The sequence below is a fragment of the Procambarus clarkii genome, chromosome 39 (assembly GCF_040958095.1).
Source record: "Procambarus clarkii isolate CNS0578487 chromosome 39, FALCON_Pclarkii_2.0, whole genome shotgun sequence".
Taxonomy (NCBI): domain Eukaryota; kingdom Metazoa; phylum Arthropoda; class Malacostraca; order Decapoda; family Cambaridae; genus Procambarus; species Procambarus clarkii.
In genome coordinates this window covers 37095032-37114783 of record NC_091188.1, presented here as the reverse complement: position 1 = coordinate 37114783, position 19752 = coordinate 37095032, and positions in this window count along the sequence as shown.

The following is a 19752-nucleotide window of genomic DNA, read 5'->3' as shown; positions in this document are numbered from 1 at the left end:
TGGAGAACATTAGTTTTGTAAACAAACACCAACATGGGTTCGGGAAAGTGAAATCATGCCTGACAAACCTTTTGAAATTCTATGATAAAATAATAAAGATAAGACAGGACAGAGAAGGTTGGGCAGACTGCATATTTCTAGGTTGCCAAAAGATCTTTGATACAGTACCGCACATGAGACTGCTATTCAAACTCGAGAGGCAGGCGGGGGTGGGAGGAAAGGCCCTAGCATGGGTAAGGAACTACCTAACAGGAAGCAGCCAGAGAGTAATGGTAAGGGGCGAGAAGCCGGAATGGCGAACAGTAACGAGTGGAGTACCTCAAGGATCGGTGTTGGGACCAATTATATTTCTAATATATGTTTACGACATGTTTACAGGAGTAGAATCCTACATGTCGATGTTCGCGTGTTACGAACCCGGATCCAGCGTCCGAGCACGGAGCAGTGACGACCGCGCCATCTGTGGGTCAGCTCCCGAAACCCCCACCAAATGGACGACGACACCTGGTGAAGACAAGGTGTACTGGCCACAAGGGCCAGTTTCCAGTCCTGTGCAGCTCACAACACAGCCGCTCCTGACCTCTGGTGAGGTGGTGCTCAGACAACTGCACCATCTATGGAGTGGATACGTCGGGCGTTTGTGTCTGAGCCTGTAAGTGGGGTGCTGTAGTGTGTCTCTGTTATTGATGACGTGTCTGCTTACAGAGTCGACCTGGGACTGCTGTGATGGAAGTTGAGGGAGTCTACCCGAGGCAGCCGTCTCCATACCTTGTGCTTTGCTGCAGCAGCTGTGAAGTCGTCCCTCGGAAGAACACTGTGGTGTTACCCTGTCTGTGGAGTGGCAGTAGAAGGATTACCCGGGACCGACTGCTGGAGACGATTATCCACTGGGGTACTGAGGACAGGAGAGTGATTTGTGGTATCACACGAGGCTCCTGACTAGGGCGCTACCCTAGTATCGCTCGTGGGGTGGCCTGACCAGCCTTGCTGATCCGGAACCTGCCAGCAGACCTGCTGGACTTGTGGTTGACGGCCTCCACGGCGGTGCCCCCAGTGGAACTGTGTTTTGGCTGGCCTGTGTTTGGGGTAGACTTAGCTTGGTCGAAGGATTCGTCAAGAGACCACGAAAGCACCGAGGACTCAGCACCGAGAGTCTGCATCCAGAGTCTTCAGCAGAAGACGATTGTGTATTTCCCCTGTACAGTGTTAATACCCCTCCCCCTGTGCACTCTTTTATATATTATTTATTTGGTGATGGTAATAATTATAGTCTTAAGTTCTTAACTTTCTTTCCCTTCCCCCTTTAAGTTTCTTGCGTCACGGATCACATCCCTTGAAAGCCACTACTGGCTTGGGGTCGGATACAACTTCCTCTAACAACATCAAAGTAAGAACCCCGTTGCGTCCCGAGAGGGCCGTAACATCGCGGATGACCCAAAGTTGATGAGAAGAGTTGTGACAGATGAGGATTGAAGGATCCTCCAAGAGGACCTGGACTGGTTGCAGAGATAGTCAGAGAAATGGCTACTGGAGTTCAATATGAGTAAATGTAAAGTTATGGAAATGGGATCAGGTGATAGGAGACCAAAGGGACAGTACACAATGAAGGGGAACTGCCTACCTGTGACGATTCGAGAAAGAGACCTGGGGGTGGACGTAACACCTAATCTATCGCCTGAGGCACATATAAATATGATAACGACAGCAGTGTACTCTACACTGGCAAAAGTTAAAACATCATTCAGAAACCTAAGTAAGGAGGCATTTAGGGCGCTTTACGCTGCCTACGTGAAGCCAGTCTTAGAGTATGCCGCCTCATCTTGGAGTCCCCATCTGAAGAAACATATAATGAAACTGTAAAAGGTTCTGAAGTTTGCGACGAGGCTCGTCCCAGAATTACGAGGGATGGGGTATGAAGAGCGCCTGAAGGAACTGTACCTTACGACACTAAAAAAAAAAAAGAGAGAAGGGGGAGATATGATAGGAACGTATAAAATACTCAGGGGAATTGACAAAGTGGAAATAGACGAAATGTTCACACGGAATAGTAACAGAACGAGGGGACATGGGTGGAGCTGGAAACTCAGATGAGTCACAGAGATGTTAGGAAGTTTTCTTTTAGCGTGAGAGTAGTGGGAAAATGGAATGCACTTAAGGAACAGGTTGTGGACGGAAACTGTTCATAATTTTAAAACAGATATGATAAGGAAATGGGACAGGAGTCATTGCTGTAAACAACCGATGGCTAGAAAGGCGGGATCCAAGAGTCAATGCTCGATCCAGCAGGCACAAATAGGTGAGTATAAATAGCTGAGCACACACACACACACACACACACACACACACACACACACACACACACACACACACACACACACACACACACACACACACACACACAAACGACAATATTTAACTTACACATCGTAAATGTACCGTAAAGAACGGTTGAATCCAATGCCTTCTGCATTCGACAGTTGAAGACAGGACGCTACGGGAGTGTCTGAGGGTACAAGTATGGCAGCTAACTCAAGACGGTTGATGTTTCTGTTGTTTCAGATTTAGCTACTCAGAACAAAGTGTCCATGTCTGGCCATGTGGCCATGACTCCAAAGTGTGGTCTCCGTGGTGTAGTGGTAAGACACTCGCCTGGCGTTCCGCGAGCGCTTTGTCATGGGTTCGTATCCTGGCCGGGGAGGATTTACTGGGCGCAATTCCTTAACTGTAGCCTCTGTTTAACGCAACAGTAAAATGTGTACTTGGATGAAAAAACGATTCTTCGCGGCAGGGGATCGTATTCCAGGGACCATAGGATTAAGGACTTGCCCGAAACGCTACGCGTACTAGTGGCTGTACAAGAATGTAACAACTCTTGTATATATCTCAAAAAAAAAAAAACAAAAAACAAAAAATGTAGCACGGGCTATGGTGAGGCCGTAACAAAGACGGTTGAACTTGGCACTATATATATACTGCCTTGGCACCAAGGGTGTGCCCGTGTGCCCCACATCGACGAGCAGCCGGGCATCCTTGCTTATGCCCAGTCATATATACAGGGGGGGGGACCTGACGGTTGAGTGGACAGCGCTCGGGATTCGTAGTCCTAGGGTCCGAGGATCGATTCCCGGTGATGGAGGAAACAAATGGGCAGTTTCTTTCACGCTGATGCCTCTGTTCACTTAGGAGTAAATAAGTACCAGGGAGTTAGACAGTCGTTACGGGCTGCTTCCTGGGGGGGTTTGTATGTGTGGAAAAAAATCTGTTGATTGACAGTTGAGAGGCGGGCCCAAAGAGCCAGAGCTCAACTCTGTGTACATCATGTACGTATTGCATCCGTAGACACCATTCGTACACATTAGACACGTGTGAATATACTGTGTACGTATCGTCTCTATTTTTTCCTTGCGACTGTGTGTGGTGTAGAGAGTCAGTGTGGTGACTGTGTGTGGTGTAGAGAGTCAGTGTGGTGACTGTGTGTGGTGTAGAGAGTCAGTGTGGTGACTGTGTGTGGTGTAGAGAGTCAGTGTGGTGACTGTGTGTGGTGTAGAGAGTCAGTGTGGTGACTGTGTGTGGTGTAGAGAGTCAGTGTGGTGACTGTGTGTGGTGTAGAGAGTCAGTGTGGTGACTGTGTGTGGTGTAGAGAGTCAGTGTGGTGACTGTGTGTGGTGTAGAGAGTCAGTGTGGTGACTGTGTGTGGTGTAGAGAGTCAGTGTGGTGACTGTGTGTGGTGTAGAGAGTCAGTGTGGTGACTGTGTGTGGTGTAGAGAGTCAGGGTGGTGACTGTGTGTGGTGTTGAGAGTCAGTGTGGTGACTGTGTGTGGTGTAGAGAGTCAGTGTGGTGACTGTGTGTGGTGTAGAGAGTCAGGGTGGTGACTGTGTGTGGTGTAGAGAGTCAGGGTGGTGACTGTGTGTGGTGTAGAGAGTCAGTGTGGTGACTGAGTGGTGTAGAGAGTCAGTGTGGTGACTGTGTGTGGTGTAGAGAGTCAGTGTGGTGACTGTGTGTGGTGTAGAGAGTCAGGGTGGTGACTTTGTGTGGTGTAGAGAGTCAGTGTGGTGACTGAGTGGTGTAGAGAGTCAGTGTGGTGTAGAGAGTCAGTGATTACCAACACGTGTGTCACGATACACACCCATAAATCCTTGCCTCATACACACACAACACAAACAGACTGTTGACAGTTCAACAAAATTCCCACACGAGACACATATACATTTCCTAAATAATTATTGACTTTTATAAACAAATCTAACGTCTAACAGTTCGATCATGTGTATAATTTAGCGCTTCCGTCCTCTGGTGTGTATATATATATATATATATATATATATATATATATATATATATATATATATATATATATATATATATATATATATATATATATGTCGTACCTAGTAGCCAGAACGCACTTCTCAGCCTACTATGCAAGGCCCGATTTGCTTAATAAGCCAAGTTTTCCTGAATTAATATATTTTATCAAATTTTTTTCTTATGAAATGATAAAGCTACCCATTTCATTATGTATGAGGTAAATTTTTTTTTATTGGAGTTAAAATTAACGTAGATATATGACCGAACCTAACCAACCCTACCTAACCTAACCTAACCTATATTTATAGGTAAGGTTAGGTTAGGTAGCCGAAAAAGTTAGGTTAGGTTAGGTAGTCGAAAAACAATTAATTCATGAAAACTTGGCTTATTAGGCAAACCGGGACTTGCACAGTAGGCCGAGAAGTGCGTTCTGCCTACTAGGTACGACATGTATATATTACAACGTCCTCCGCTCATTCACATGTGTATAATGTCATGTTCCTTTGTGTGGATGTTCGTGTGTTGCGTTTTTTTACAATTTGCTGTATAAATACACTTCCTGTTCTGTGCCGGATATTCTGAAAAGTGCAAATATTATTACATTAATTTTAACGTGGGAAACAGGGCCGCCTTCTGAATAGTGCGGAAGCTTGAGTGAAAAGTGTGTGGCACTGAGGTGAGTGCTGGCGTTTATATTTTTTTAATTTTGCCCCGAGGGGCGAGTTTATTGGGCAGCGTCACTCATCCTGTGAGTGGACACACCACCATAGTGACAGTATTGGGCAGCGTCACTCATCCTGTGAGTGGACACACCACCATAGTGACAGTATTGGGCAGCGTCACTCATCCTGTGAGTGGACACACCACCATAGTGACAGTATTGGGCAGCGCCACTCATCCTGTGAGTGGACACACCACCATAGTGACAGTATTGGGCAGCGCCACTCATCCTATGAGTGGACACACCGCCATAGTGACAGTATTGGGCAGCGTCACTCATCCTGTGAGTGGACACACCACCATAGTGACAGTATTGGGCAGCGCCACCCATCCTGTGAGTGGACACAGCACCATAGTGACAGTATTGGGCAGCGCCACTCATCCTATGAGTGGACACTCCGCCATAGTGACAGTATTGGTCAGCGCCACTCATCCTGTGAGTGGACACACCGCCATAGTGACAGTATTGGGCAGCGCCACTCATCCTGTGAGTGGACACACCGCCATAGTGAAAGTATTGGGCAGCGCCACTCATCCTGTGAGTGGACACACCGCCATAGTGACAGTATTGGGCAGCGCCACTCATCCTGTGAGTGGACACACCGCCATAGTGACAGTATTGGGCAGCGCCACTCATCTTGTGAGTGGACACACCGCCATAGTGACAGTATTGGGCAGCGCCACTCATCCTGTGAGTGGACACACCGCCATAGTGACAGTATGGGGCAGTGCCACTCATCCTGTGAGTGGACACACCGCCATAGTGACAGTATGGGGCAGTGCCACTCATCCTGTGAGTGGACACACCGCCATAGTGACAGTATTGGGCAGCGTCACTCATCCTGTGAGTGGACACACCACCATAGTGACAGTATTGGGCAGCGCCACCCATCCTGTGAGTGGACACACCGCCATAGTGACAGTATTGGGCAGCGTCACTAATCCTGTGAGTGGACACACCACCATAGTGACAGTATTGGGCAGCGTCACTCATCCTGTGAGTGGACACACCGCCATAGTGACAGTATTGGGCAGCGTCACTCATCCTGTGAGTAGAAACACCACCATAGTGACAGTATTGGGCAGCGCCACTCATCCTGTGAGTGGACACACCGCCATAGTGACAGTATTGGGCAGCGCCACTCATCCTGTGAGTGGACACACCGCCATAGTGACAGTATTGGGCAGCGTCACTCATCCTGTGAGTAGACACACCACCATAGTGACAGTATTGGGCAGCGTCACTCATCCTGTGAGTGGACACACTACCATAGTGACTGTATTGGGCAGCGTCACTCATCCTGTGAGTAGACACACCACCATAGTGACAGTATTGGGCAACGTCACTCATCCTGTGAGTGGACACACCACCATAGTGACAGTATTGGGCAGCGTCACTCATCCTGTGAGTGGACACACCGCCATAGTGACAGTATTGGGCAGCGCCACTCATCCTGTGAGTGGACACACCGCCATAGTGACAGTATTGGGCAGCGCCACTCATCCTGTGAGTGGACATACCGCCATAGTGACAGTATTGGGCAGCGCCACTCATCCTGTGAGTGGACACACCGCCATAGTGACAGTATTGGGCAGCGTCACTCATCCTGTGAGTGGACACACCGCCATAGTGACAGTATTGGGCAGCGCCACTCATCCTGTGAGTGGACACACCACCATAGTGACAGTATTGGGCAGCGTCACTCATCCTGTGAGTGGTCACACCGCCATAGTGACAGTATTGGGCAGCGCCACTCATCCTGTGAGTGGACACACCGCCATAGTGACAGTATTGGGCAGCGCCACTCATCCTGTGAGTGGACACACCGCCATAGTGACAGTATTGGGCAGTGTCACTCATCCTGTGAGTGGACACACCGCCATAGTGACAGTATTGGGCAGCGCCACTCATCCTGTGAGTGGACACACCGCCATAGTGACAGTATTGGGCAGCGCCACTCATCCTGTGAGTGGACACACCGCCATATTGACAGTATTGGGCAGCGCCACTCATCCTGTGAGTGGACACACCGCCATAGTGACAGTATTGGGCAGCGCCAGTCATCCTGTGAGTAGACACACCACCATAGTGACAGTATTGGGCAGCGCCACTCATCCTGTGAGTAGACACACCACCATAGTGACAGTATTGGGCAGCGCCACTCATCCTGTGAGTGGACACACCACCATAGTGGCAGTATTGGGCAGCGCCACTCATCCTGTGAGTGGACACACCACCATAGTGGCAGTATTGGGCAGCGTCACTCGTCCTGTGAGTGGACTCACCGCCATAGTGGCAGTATTGGGCAGCGTCACTCGTCCTGTGAGTGGACACACCACCATAGTGACAGTATTGGGCAGCGCCACTCATCCTGTGAGTGGACACACCGCCATAGTGACAGTATTGGGCAGCGCCACCCATCCTGTGAGTGGACACACCGCCATAGTGACAGTATTGGACAGGTTAACATGAATGTAGAATAAAGATCAAGGTAGTATGCTGTCACAGAAAGTGTCGTCATGTAGAAGTAAAGGACTAGGTCGTGAGGCCGGATGACTCCGCCTGGTTCAAAGATCTTGCGGCCTAGGGGGGGCGACCACAGTCTAACATATTATTAATTCATAACTTATAAATTCAGGTCACTATTCAATATTATAAGTGAAAATAGCCGGGCTCAAGATGCCCATAGAATTACCATCAGTTTCAAAAGGAATTCAACTATTTGGGTTGGCCAGTAAATAAGATTAGCTTGTTCAATTTAATCCTGCTTGGTAATTTAATAGCCAGGTACTAGATTCACGAAACAGGTACGCAAGCACTTACGAATCTGAACATCTTTTCTCAATATTTGGCGGCTTTGTTTACAATTATTAAACAATTAATGAGCTCCGAAGCATCAGGAGGCTGTTTATAACAATAACAACAGTTGATTGGCAAGTTTTCATGCTTGTAAACTGTTTAATAAATGTAACCAAAACCGTCAAAGATTGAGGAAAGATGTACACGTTCGTAAGTGCTTGGGTAACTGCTTGGTGAATCTGGCCCCAGGTTCGTAAGTGCTTGCGTAACTGCTTCGTGAATCTGGCCCCAGGAAACCTAGCTGTGTAATACTAGCTCGCTTCAGTCTAAAGACAGAGCAGGTTAGTCAGTGTGGCGTGAGCAGCTGAGCGGTCACTATCTCGCCTCCAGAAGCCACAACAACACAGCTGGTGTCTTAGATCACGGTAAAGTGCTTCAGAGTTTGGTACAGTTAATTCCCAATCATTCGCCTCTTAGGAATATATTCAGTTTAGGGAGTGTTCTGTTTTTTTATATTCATTTGATTAATCTTTATTTCATAAATATTGTTTAGTATTTATGGTATTCGAGTTTTCCCATAAGAATATGATTGTTCTTGTCGCGGGCCCCAAGAGCCGGGTTTTTATTGAATGAGTCGATACATATATCGCAAGCAAGCCTAGTCTTGTAATATATATTCCCTTGTTTTCAATTTAATTTTCCACACTTAACGTAAATGCATTCCTCCCTTTTCAATTAATTGGGGATTAACCCCAACGAAATTAATGGTTAATTGATTGGTCCAAACCACAATTAATCGTCAAGATCGTGAAGGTTTGGTGGTGGCAGCTGAGAGCCTCGAGTTTGCTGGGGGCCAGTACAGCGTCTGATAGCCACAGATCAACCGTGATCTTCGACGGTTGATCTGTGGCGATCAACCGTCTAAGATCACGGGTGGAGTGGAGGCTATAGTAGAGCTCCGGGGTCCCTAAGTTCAGTTAACTAAGAGCAGGGTAGTGGACGGAAGAAGAGAGACATTACCCCCGTCCCTGTTACACTATAGTCTGGACAAGTTTCCCTATGTGTCTAGGGTAAAGTCAAAAAAGCTAGTTAAAACGCTAGTTTACCAAGACATATAAACAGGTCACTGTAAAACAATAAGAAATTAAAGTTCAATACAACTGATATTTTAATCACAACAAAGAGCTTCAACACAGCTCTCGTAATTACGTCAAGGAACTTTAACAACTATCGAAATCATTAACAGGCATTCGGCACCCACTCTGGACTAGCTGACACCAGGCTCCAACCTGGCGCAGTGGTACACTAACCCAAGTAACAGGTTGGTGGTGTCGAACATTAATAAATAGTGAGTGAGGAATCAGTAACATGCTACAACACAATAACAATCAGCTACGATCCTCAGAGACCCATCGCAACACAAAGTCACCACCTGGCATAACTCACGTGCCTCGGGTCGCCTAATCCACTACACTGCATTACTCTTATATATACATTAGTAATCAATAAACAACAAAATACAACACAACTCAAGAGCTGGACGTCCCACGTCCGCCTATCAGGGAAGTGAGAGGGTAGTGACTGGCCGAGGGCCGAGCCGGCCGAGAACGACTTTGTTACCAACATGGCAAGTCACCCCATCTTTCCTCCTTCACATATCAGATTGAAGAAGGAGACATGGCAGTCTCCTTCACATATCAGAAGCCCAAAACCCAAATATTAATTCTAATTCATACAATACCTAAGTATATACAATATTCTCCACAGGAGAGTACACATCAAAACTCAAGGTATACAAGAATATATCGCGATATGTCCTAAAACACATAAAGAAGTTATTTCTATTACACCTGGTAATACTGGCTGGAGATGCTTCACCAAGGGGGATATGGGAGGATTACCAGCAGTTACCAGTCGACCGTTATATGTACGTTGTTTAAGACTTAGATCACAGTATATCCACTAGTTACACCTCAAGTATATATATAAATCTACATAATAATATATACACTATATCATAATACCTCTAGCATGTCCTATATAACATTCCAATACTTAGACATGTAATGGTAATTGTATGAAACATGACCTTAAGCTCCGGCTATGAACTAGCGTATTTCCAAACAGAGATTACAGATACCAAAGTAATGGTAATATTAGGCTAATCAACTAATATTTTACTATACAGTTTAACCGAATCATATACATACACAGTATGTATATGTATACACTGGTGCATGTGTGGTCATAACAGTGGTCAAGGCGATGTCCGTCTCTCTCACTACAGATTCTGCAACTCCGCTGCTCAACTGTCGTTTCCATTCCGAATCTCGATGGATATTTGTATCCAAGATGGATTCTTGCTATTACTGATTCCCTCCTGCGGTCACCTCCTCTTCGTCCATAATGATTGGGATTGCCAGCTGCAACCATGTTGTACCAGCGTACAGATTCACTGGTGTGTTCTTCTATCCTCCTTTCCCGAGTTAATTATGGCGTTGTCGTGAATGCTGAATAAATTTCATATGTAATAAAGTGTATTCATTGGATGTAAAGTTATGTTGATGAGTTTGTATGGGCTCATGTGCATTTTTCTAGGGATGGAGTCCACAGCTTTCACCAGCCTTGGAAAGAGACCTTGACGCACACAAGGATAAGAACCACTGCGTTAGATTATTGACGGCTCAAAATAACTTAACTCTGAGCAATGCTGGACCAGTTAGCTCTCGTTACTGTAATGTGTCATAAAGAGGTCGTGTTGACTTGTATATTTCTCTCTAATATGATGGGAAGCTTCAGTTCTTGCTTCAGGTTAGGGATTCCTGGGCATCTTGGGGCACCAAGAATCACCCTCTTGGCTTCATTCTGTCTTGCTGCTAGTTTGTTCAAAAGAGAGGATGAGAACTTAATTACTGACTAATTTTTTTTGTTTTATTAACACATTTAGGTACATGTGCATATGTACAGCTACCCTAGACTATATGAAGGGGAGTACAGCGTGTCATCAAACTAGCTACGTGATGTTAAAATCCCAATCACAGAGGATGGTTAGTCATACAGAGGCATGTGATAAGTAGTCGGTACTGGCAAACTTTGAGTGCATTATGAGGATATCATCATCAACACAAGAGTGAGTAAGGTAGCAGTGATACTAAAAGTCTCCATCTCGCAGGGTGGTTAGTCATACAGGGCCATATGCATATGTTTAGTAGCCTGCACTGGCAAATTTTGGGTGCACTGTGAGGATATCTTCAAGAACACGAGAGTGAATAAAGTAATTGCAAAGCTCCAGGTATCTCATGCCAACGGGTCTGAATGATCTAATAACTGGGCATTCGGTGATGTAGTGAGGGAGATCGTGCCGCAGTTCCTGCTCACAGAGTTTGCAACTGGAGTGCTCAGGATTGGGAGACCCGTCACCTGCAGCCACCTGCCACAGGTAAGGTAACCCAATCTGATCTTTGCAACCACTGTGACGCACAGTCTAGTGGACGTTTTGTGCTGTCCATAGATGTAGGTTTCAGATCTGAACAAATCATAGCTTTTTATACTGGTGCTTTCAGGTCGTTGGGAGTCAGTAATTTCTCTCCTATCAGACCTGAGTATTTGGAACAATATAGTTTTGACAGCAGAGATGGGGATACCTAGATCTAATTCAACTTCATCTTTGTTACACGCTAATTTGGCTGCAATGTCTGTCTCATTATGATGGGTTATATTTATGTGTGATGGTATCCATACAAAGGAGATTCGAAACTCTTTACTCTGTGCAGCGATTAGGGCATTTATAATTGGTAGTTTAGTATGAGGTTCTTGCTGTCGATCGTCCAGGAGAAGTTTTCGATTACTTGAAGAGCAGACTTTGAATCACAAAATATTATTCCTCCTCCAATGTTTTTTAATGCACTGGTAGCTAGTTGTAATGCTGCTAGTTCTGCTTGTGTGGAGGTCAGCCAGTTGTTTAACCTGACACTGACAGTCTTTGTGCAAATATTATTTCTACAAAACCTACATGCTGCTGCAGTCCGTCCAGTAGAAGATTGGACTGAGCCGTCGGTGTAGACACAGTGCTCGTGAGATCTTAAATTTTCGAAGGAGGAGGCAATTGTTTCAAGTGTGACAGCTTTGAGAAGAGCAAGATTCTCATTACCTTTCTTGGTGACAGGTGTGTATGATACTTGAATGGTGAGGTACAGATAAAGAGGAATATCAGGGACAGGTAGATTGCACTTAGAAGGAATGTTGAATTTGATCAGATTGTAGGCATTTTTGATCAGCTATTTATCATAAAAGGAGTGAGTTGGTATGTCGGCACCAGTCAATAGGGTGTTAACAGCACTAAATAATTTGTCTCTGAGCAATGCAGGAGATGTAGGGTCTCTCATGACTTTCAGGCAAAAGGTGGTGTTGACTTGCATGATTCTTTCTAGTATGGTTGGAAGCTTCAGTTCTTCCTCATGTTGATGATTCTTGTGCATCTTGGGGCACCAAGAATTATCCTCATGGCTTCATTCTGTACTACTTCAAGTTTGTCCAACACAGAGGAGGGGAAGTTAATTAAGTGCAGAGCATTATAATCAACGAGAGATCTAACAAACATCATATACAATAGTCTAGCATATTTAATGTTGATACCAATATTCTTACCAGTAAGTGCTTTCAGTGGTTTAAGTCTTTCTTTTAACCTACCTTGGAGTTGTTCCGGGTCTTAGCGTCCCCGCGGCTCGGTCGTCGACCAGGCCTCCTCGTTGCTGGACTGGTCAACCAGGCTGTTTGACGCGGCTGCTCACAGCCTGTCGTATGAATCACAGCCTGGTTGATCAGGTATCCTTTGGAGGTGCTTATCCAGTTCTCTCTTGAACACTGCGAGGGGTCGCCCAGTTATGTCCCTTATGTGTAGTGGAAGCATGTTGAACAGTCTAGGGCCTCTGATGTTGATAATTCTCTCTTGAACACTGTGAGGGGTCGGCCAGTTATGTCCCTTATGTGTAGTGGAAGCGTGTTGAACAGTCTCGGGCCTCTGATGTTGAACGGTGTAGATCGTTTACAATGTCACTGTTAATACCAACTCCGAGGTGTTTGTGCTGCCTACACGTTTCAATGTTCTGGTTGTTGACCTTGAAAGTTATAGGGACATGAGTTTTCTCTTGGGGATGGAGAACTCTGGATTTAGTTATAGAGATAACAAGAACGCATTCAATGCTTTTAGCAGCGAGTGAATCGAGTAGAGCTTGCAGTCTAGTTTGGGTATTTGCAACAATACGCATGTCGCCGGCATAACAGATGACGGCTTCGTCAGGTAGTGTGGGAATATGAATTGTTAATTTGTGCATCAGAACATTGAACAGTGTAGGGCTTAGCACTCCACCCTGGGGTGTACCCAACTCAAAGGGGCCAGAAAGTTTACTTTTGACCCCCTTGAAAAGGACTGAGGCGGTTCTGTTACTTAGGTAATCCCTGAGCCATGTCAACAGTCTTCCCCTAACTCCAAAAGAAGCTAGTTGTTCTAAGATTATTTCTCTATTAGCTGTATCAAAAGCAGTTTGGAGATCAATAAATGCCGCCTGAGAGCTTGGTCCCTCTCTGATAAAATATTCAGCAAAGCAAGTTTGTGTGCTTCTTCCAGGAAGGAAACCATACAGGTTAGGGGCAAGGTGGGGCTTGATTTGAAACATTAGTCTGTCGAGAATAATTCTCTCAAGAACTTTACACATGCACGACGTCAGAGAAATGGGTCTGAATTTTTGTGAATTAGGCTTGGGTATGGGTATTATGAGTCCCTGTGTCCAGCGGTCAGATAACACACCCTGCCTTAGACTTTGATTAAACAATTCTAGCAAAGGGCTATTTGGCAGCTCAGCAAGTACTCTCATGGTGTTGCATGTGATGCCATCCTCTCCAGGAGAGGTAGCCTTACCTTTCTTGAGTGCATTTTTAATTTCAAAGAGGGTTATGCCATAATTATCATCAGGCCCTATTTCACTACAGGCAATTTCAATATTGAAGTTACGATTTATTTTGGTACTAGTCAGATGATGTTGTACATCTAGGGGCAGGCTGCTTATACTGGCAGTGCTTGCATATTGCTGAAGCAGCATGTCGGCATAGTCTACAGGTGAATGGTGATCAAGTTGACGACTGCTAGGACGAGAAGTCTTTTTAATTTTATTCCACACTAGCTGTACCCGGCCACGCGTTGCTGTGGCTCAGCACAACCTTTCCGGTCTCCCAGTCCTCCCCCACCCTTCCCCGTCCCCTCGTCCTCCCCACAATTACCCCCTCCCCCGTCTCGTCGTCCTCCTTACCATTCTCCACTCCCTCGTCCGATGCATTCCCAAATGATCTGATGTTCCCATCAGAGAGTTGGGAACATTAAATGATCTCATGTTCCCATCACTGAAATATAAGAAAAACAGTTTAAAAAACGAAATAAAAACAGTTACAAAATAAAAATAAACTGTACTCACGAAATGAACATTACGGTAAACAACACAGCTCAATTCCAACGCAATATCACACAAAATAATTAATTAAAAATTAAAATAAATCGTAATCTATGAAAATTCCATTTATCAATGCAATTGGAAACATTGAAATGGAATCGTAATATATTTAGTAGTGTGTGTGTTGTGCTATTATGTGCAACAAGATGGCGCTGTTTTTTCAAAATAAGCAAGATTTTACCTATCAGAGGTGTGGCATCTATGTAGTAGGTATATAAAAACATGCGCGTATTCGACTGGAACGTTGTGTCAAAATTTCAAAGCAATTGGTGAAGAACTTTCGGAGATTTCAGCGTGTGTTGCTCATACGTCCAACAGATGTCGCTGTTTTTCAAAAAAAGCATGTTTTTCCTGTCACAGGTAAGGCATGTATATAGTAGGTATATAAAAGCACTCGCCTATTCGAATGCAACGTTATCTTGAGATGATTTCGGGGCTTTTTAATGTCCCCGCGGCCCGGTCCTCGACCAGGCCTCCACCCCCAGGAAGCAGCCCGTGACAGCTGACTAACACCCAGGTACCTATTTTACTGCTAGGTAACAGGGGCATAGGGCGAAAGAAACTCTGCCAATTGTTTCTCGCCGGCGCCTGGCATCGAACCCAGGATCACAAGTCCAGCGTGCTGTCCGCTCGGCCGACCGGCTCCCACGGTCCACGTTGTGTCAAAATTTCAAAGCAATCTGTAAAGAGGTTTCGAATATTTCCCTCACATGGGAAACACCGTTTTTCAGAAAAAAGCATGTTTCTTTTTTACCGTCACAGACGTGAGGTCTACATGATGGCAGCCCGTCCTCCAAAAATGGGGTTGTAAATGTAAGAAGACAAATAAGTGTATTTATGCGTAGCAGTCAGGAATTGTACTTATTTTCACTTAGTATTAAATCGTACTGTCAAATATATTGTGAATATTTGAGTTTACCTGGAAAACTGAATAGAAAACCACAACCTCACTTAACCGTCTTAGTTTTTGAAAATAATAAATTTATTGCTTCTTAATTACAATTAGTACTTAACCTATAGCTATATTGATATTACAGTTTTATAAAACTAATAAAACACAACTAAAATATATCAATAAATTGTAAAGTAACTCAGGATATTTTAAAATTTTGTATAAAATCTATATTGTTTAATAAACCTGAAAAAGAAATTCCTGATATATAAAACTTGTGTATTGCAAATTGAGAACTTCATTTTAAAATTCTGAGTGTCTTGAAAGAAATCGAGGAGAATTAAATCGGGGGAGGAGGTTGGGTAAATGTAACAGCCCATTAAGTTCAATTATGCTGATTATGACAGTAAGAAAGTATACTTATTACACCTAGTATTAAAACGTACTGTCAATTCGGAGGATGGGTTAGATAGGTATATAAAAACCTGCTCGGATACGAATGGAACGTTGTGTGAAAATTTCAAAGCAATCGGTGAAGAACTTTCGGAGATTATCGGTTATGCACAAACGAACATTTCTATTTTTATTTATATAGATTTGGGATGAAGATGTTGCATGATTGATGCCTCGCAAGAACTGTTCCCAGCGCTGGTTATACTGTTGAAAATAACCAACAGTTTCATATATCTTTTGTATTTTATACGACCTTTGTATTAACCACAAGTAGTTACTAAAATCACTAACTTGTAGATTTAATCTTCCAGCTCCGGGTCCACAACAACCGAGGTATTAGGCTTCTCTACCTGCACGTGCAACAATTTGCTTGAGGCAACACGTCGTCGGTGGATCGTGACAACAAATTACGACTTTCTAGAATTTACAGCTAAGCTGACTTGATTTCTAGTAGTGTAGTATTAGATACCCTAATATTTGTTACACGAATGATTTCCCCTTATATTACCATTTACCTGCCATTAAGGAAATCATCTTATTTGCTAACAATTTTCTATTTGATTTATATATAAACTCTGATATAAATTTCTGCATATACATTTCTTTCTGACGAATGAACCAGCGTCGGATTATAGGTGCTAGAACTTAATTGTATCCTAGCACTTGAACCCCCCATTTTTGTGCAGGCTAATTTGACTCCCTTTACATAAGAAATACAGTTTCACTAAGATCCATAGGACACTAGTTCTTGGTATCAGTTTAATCCATTGTCTCATTTTGTTTTCCACTTTTTCTCAAAAAGTGGTGGTCCTTCACAGCTATCGAATTATATTGTTTTAATTACAAATTACTGGAGTCATATTTTCCCCCACATATACACCTGTTCCTTTAGCTCTAAACTCTCAGCTGGCCTTGAGAAATATGTTGAGGGTGTCAGTTGTTTTATGTGTTTTTTACTGCTCAGCTAGGAATAGAACTCTGTCATGCAGGGGCTTAAGGCGTGAGTCAGTGAACCACCTCTGTCCCTTCCTCACTGTTTTGGGTCTTGTAGATTTTACAATATTGTCATAAAAAGCGGTTACTTCAGTGACCAGGTAGGTCCTCATATAATGCGTTGACGGTAGTAAAACAGTGTTATACCATTCAGAAATGCGGAATTTGAAGTGCATGTGTAAATTTTCAGGGATATTATTTATTTTTTTTCAAAGCTTAAGGGTTTGACATTATTGATAGTGTATGAACAGAATATGGCAAAATGATCACTAATTCGTGAACAATTGATCCTCCGACGGCATTGTCAATGAGGCCGTGACCAATGACATAATCAAGCCTGCCACCCATGAGGTGTGTGACGTTAGAGGAGTCAAAGTTGAATACGGACATGTTATTGTCTTTAAGATATTTCACAAAAACCTTACCATTTCTATTTGTTTTGGTGTCACCCAGGCTAGTGTGTCTAGCATTAAAATCACTCATGACAATGGATTGTGAGCTGCTGGTGATTTTTGGAAGTGAGGCTTTCACCATTTGATCGCACCTTACATATACATTAACTAAGTTAATAAAGACGGTCGTTGTACAATCTGAAAATGGTGGTAATATGAGTCGTCACGTTTGTGGTATTTAACATATTTACATATTAGGTTACTTTTAACATACGTCAAGATACCGACATCATATGAACCAACATTTGAGAATGCTACATAACCTGAGAGTTTGGGTGGCGTTTTATTTTTTGTGCTTGCAGTTCCTGCAGGCACAGTACATCAAAGTCGTTGGCACCAGCATACATCATTAGATCAAACATGTTCCTAAGCAAGCGTCTCACATTCTATGTGAGAAATTTAAGCGTGACTTGGTCGTGGAAAATAATGTTCATAAACTTGACGAAGAGAAGTGTTTACAAGGTTCATTAGTTGCAAACTATTGCTTACAAATGACAACTTTTCAGGGTCAGTAATGTCAAAGAGTTCTTTCATCTGTTTGGCCCTGATTTTATTATTATTAATACACTAGGTACATCTGCATTTGTGTAGCTACCCCTAGACTATATGAAGAAGAGTACAGTGTCAAAAAGCTGGCTACGTGATGCTAAAAAATCCTCATCACATAGGATGGTTAGTCATACAGAGGCATATGATAAGTAGTCTGCACTGGCAGACTCCGGGTGCATTTTGAGGATATCATCAACACAAGATTGAATAAGGCAGCAGTGGTAATACAAGTCCCCATCTCGCAGGATTGTTAGTCATATAGGGCCATGTGTTTAGTAGCCTGCACTGGCAAATTTTGGGTATACTGTGAGGATATCTTCAAGAATACGAGAGTGAATAAAGTAATTGCAAAGCTCCAGGTACCTCATGCCAACTGGTCTGAAAGGTCTAATAACTGGGCATTCAGTGATGTAGTGCGGGAGATCCTGGTGTTTAGTAAACAACTCTGCGGGAGTTGATCTCCAAGGATCGAGACATACCCACCTTGTGTCTACCTAGTGTAGCTTCCGGGAATCAACGGCCACGGGGCCCGGTCTCCACCTTGGCCTCTCCGTTGGTCATCTGGTCAACCAGGTTGTTGGGCGCGGCTGATCGCAGCCTGACGTATGAATCACAGCCTGGTTGATCAGATAACATCAGCAGGACTATGTGAGATCTCGCGAGATGTGCCTGGCGTCGGGTGCCTGCGTCTGGTGCCTGGCGTCGGGTGCCTGCGTCTGGTGCCTGGCGTCGGGTGCCTGCGTCTGGTGCCTGGCGTCGGGTGCCTGCGTCTGGTGCCTGGCGTCGGGTGCCTGCGTCTGGTGCCTGGCGTCGGGTGCCTGCGTCTGGTGCCTGGCGTCGGGTGCCTGCGTCTGGTGCCTGGCGTCGGGTGCCTGCGTCTGGTGCCTGGCGTCGGGTGCCTGCGTCTGGTGCCTGGCGTCGGGTGCCTGCGTCTGGTGCCTGGCGTCGGGTGCCTGCGTCTGGTGCCTGGCGTCGGGTGCCTGCGTCTGGTGCCTGGCGTCGGGTGCCTGCGTCTGGTGCCTGGCGTCGGGTGCCTGGAGTCGGGTGCCTGCGTCTGGTGCCTGGCGTCGGGTGCCTGCGTCTGGTGCCTGGCGTCGGGTGCCTGCGTCTGGTGCCTGGCGTCGGGTGCCTGCGTCTGGTGCCTGGCGTCGGGTGCCTGCGTCTGGTGCCTGGCGTCGGGTGCCTGCGTCTGGTGCCTGGCGTCGGGTGCCTGCGTCTGGTGCCTGGCGTCGGGTGCCTGGCGTCTGGTGCCTGCGTCTGGTGCCTGGCGTCTGGTGCCTGGCGTCGGGTGCCTGGCGTCTGGTGCCTGGCGTCGGGTGCCTGCGTCTGGTGCCTGGCGTCGGGTGCCTGGCGTCGGGTGCCTGGCGTCTGGTGCCTGGCGTCTGGTGCCTGCGTCTGGTGCCTGGCGTCTGGTGCCTGACGTCTGGTGCCTGGCGTCTGGTGCCTGGCGTCGGGTGCCTGGCGTCTGGTGCCTGGCGTCGGGTGCCTGCGTCTGGTGCCTGGCGTCGGGTGCCTGGCGTCGGGTGCCTGGCGTCTGGTGCCTGGCGTCTGGTGCCTGCGTCTGGTGCCTGGCGTCTGGTGCCTGGCGTCGGGTGCCTGGCGTCTGGTGCCTGGCGTCTGGTGCCTGGCGTCTGGTGCCTGGCGTCGGGTGCCTGGCGTCTGGTGCCTGGCGTTTGGTGCCTGGCGTCGGGTGCCTGGCGTCGGATGCCTACTTCAAGTGCCTGGCGTCGGATGCCTACGTCAAGTGCCTGGCGTCGGATGCCTACGTCAAGTGCCTGGCGTCGGATGCCTACGTCAAGTGCCTGGCGTCGGATGCCTACGTCGGGTGCCTGGCGTCGGATGCCTACGTCAAGTGCCTGGCGTCGGGTGCCTACGTCTGGTGCCTGGCGTCGGGTGCCTACGTCTGGTGCCTGGCGTCGGGTGCCTACGTCTGGTGCCTGGCGTCGGATGCCTACGTCAAGTGCCTGGCGTCGGGTGCCTACGTCAAGTGCCTGGCGTCGGATGCCTACGTCTGGTGCCTGGAGTCGGGTGCCTGGCGTCTGGTGCCTGGCGTCTGGTGCCTGGCGTCTGGTGCCTGGCGT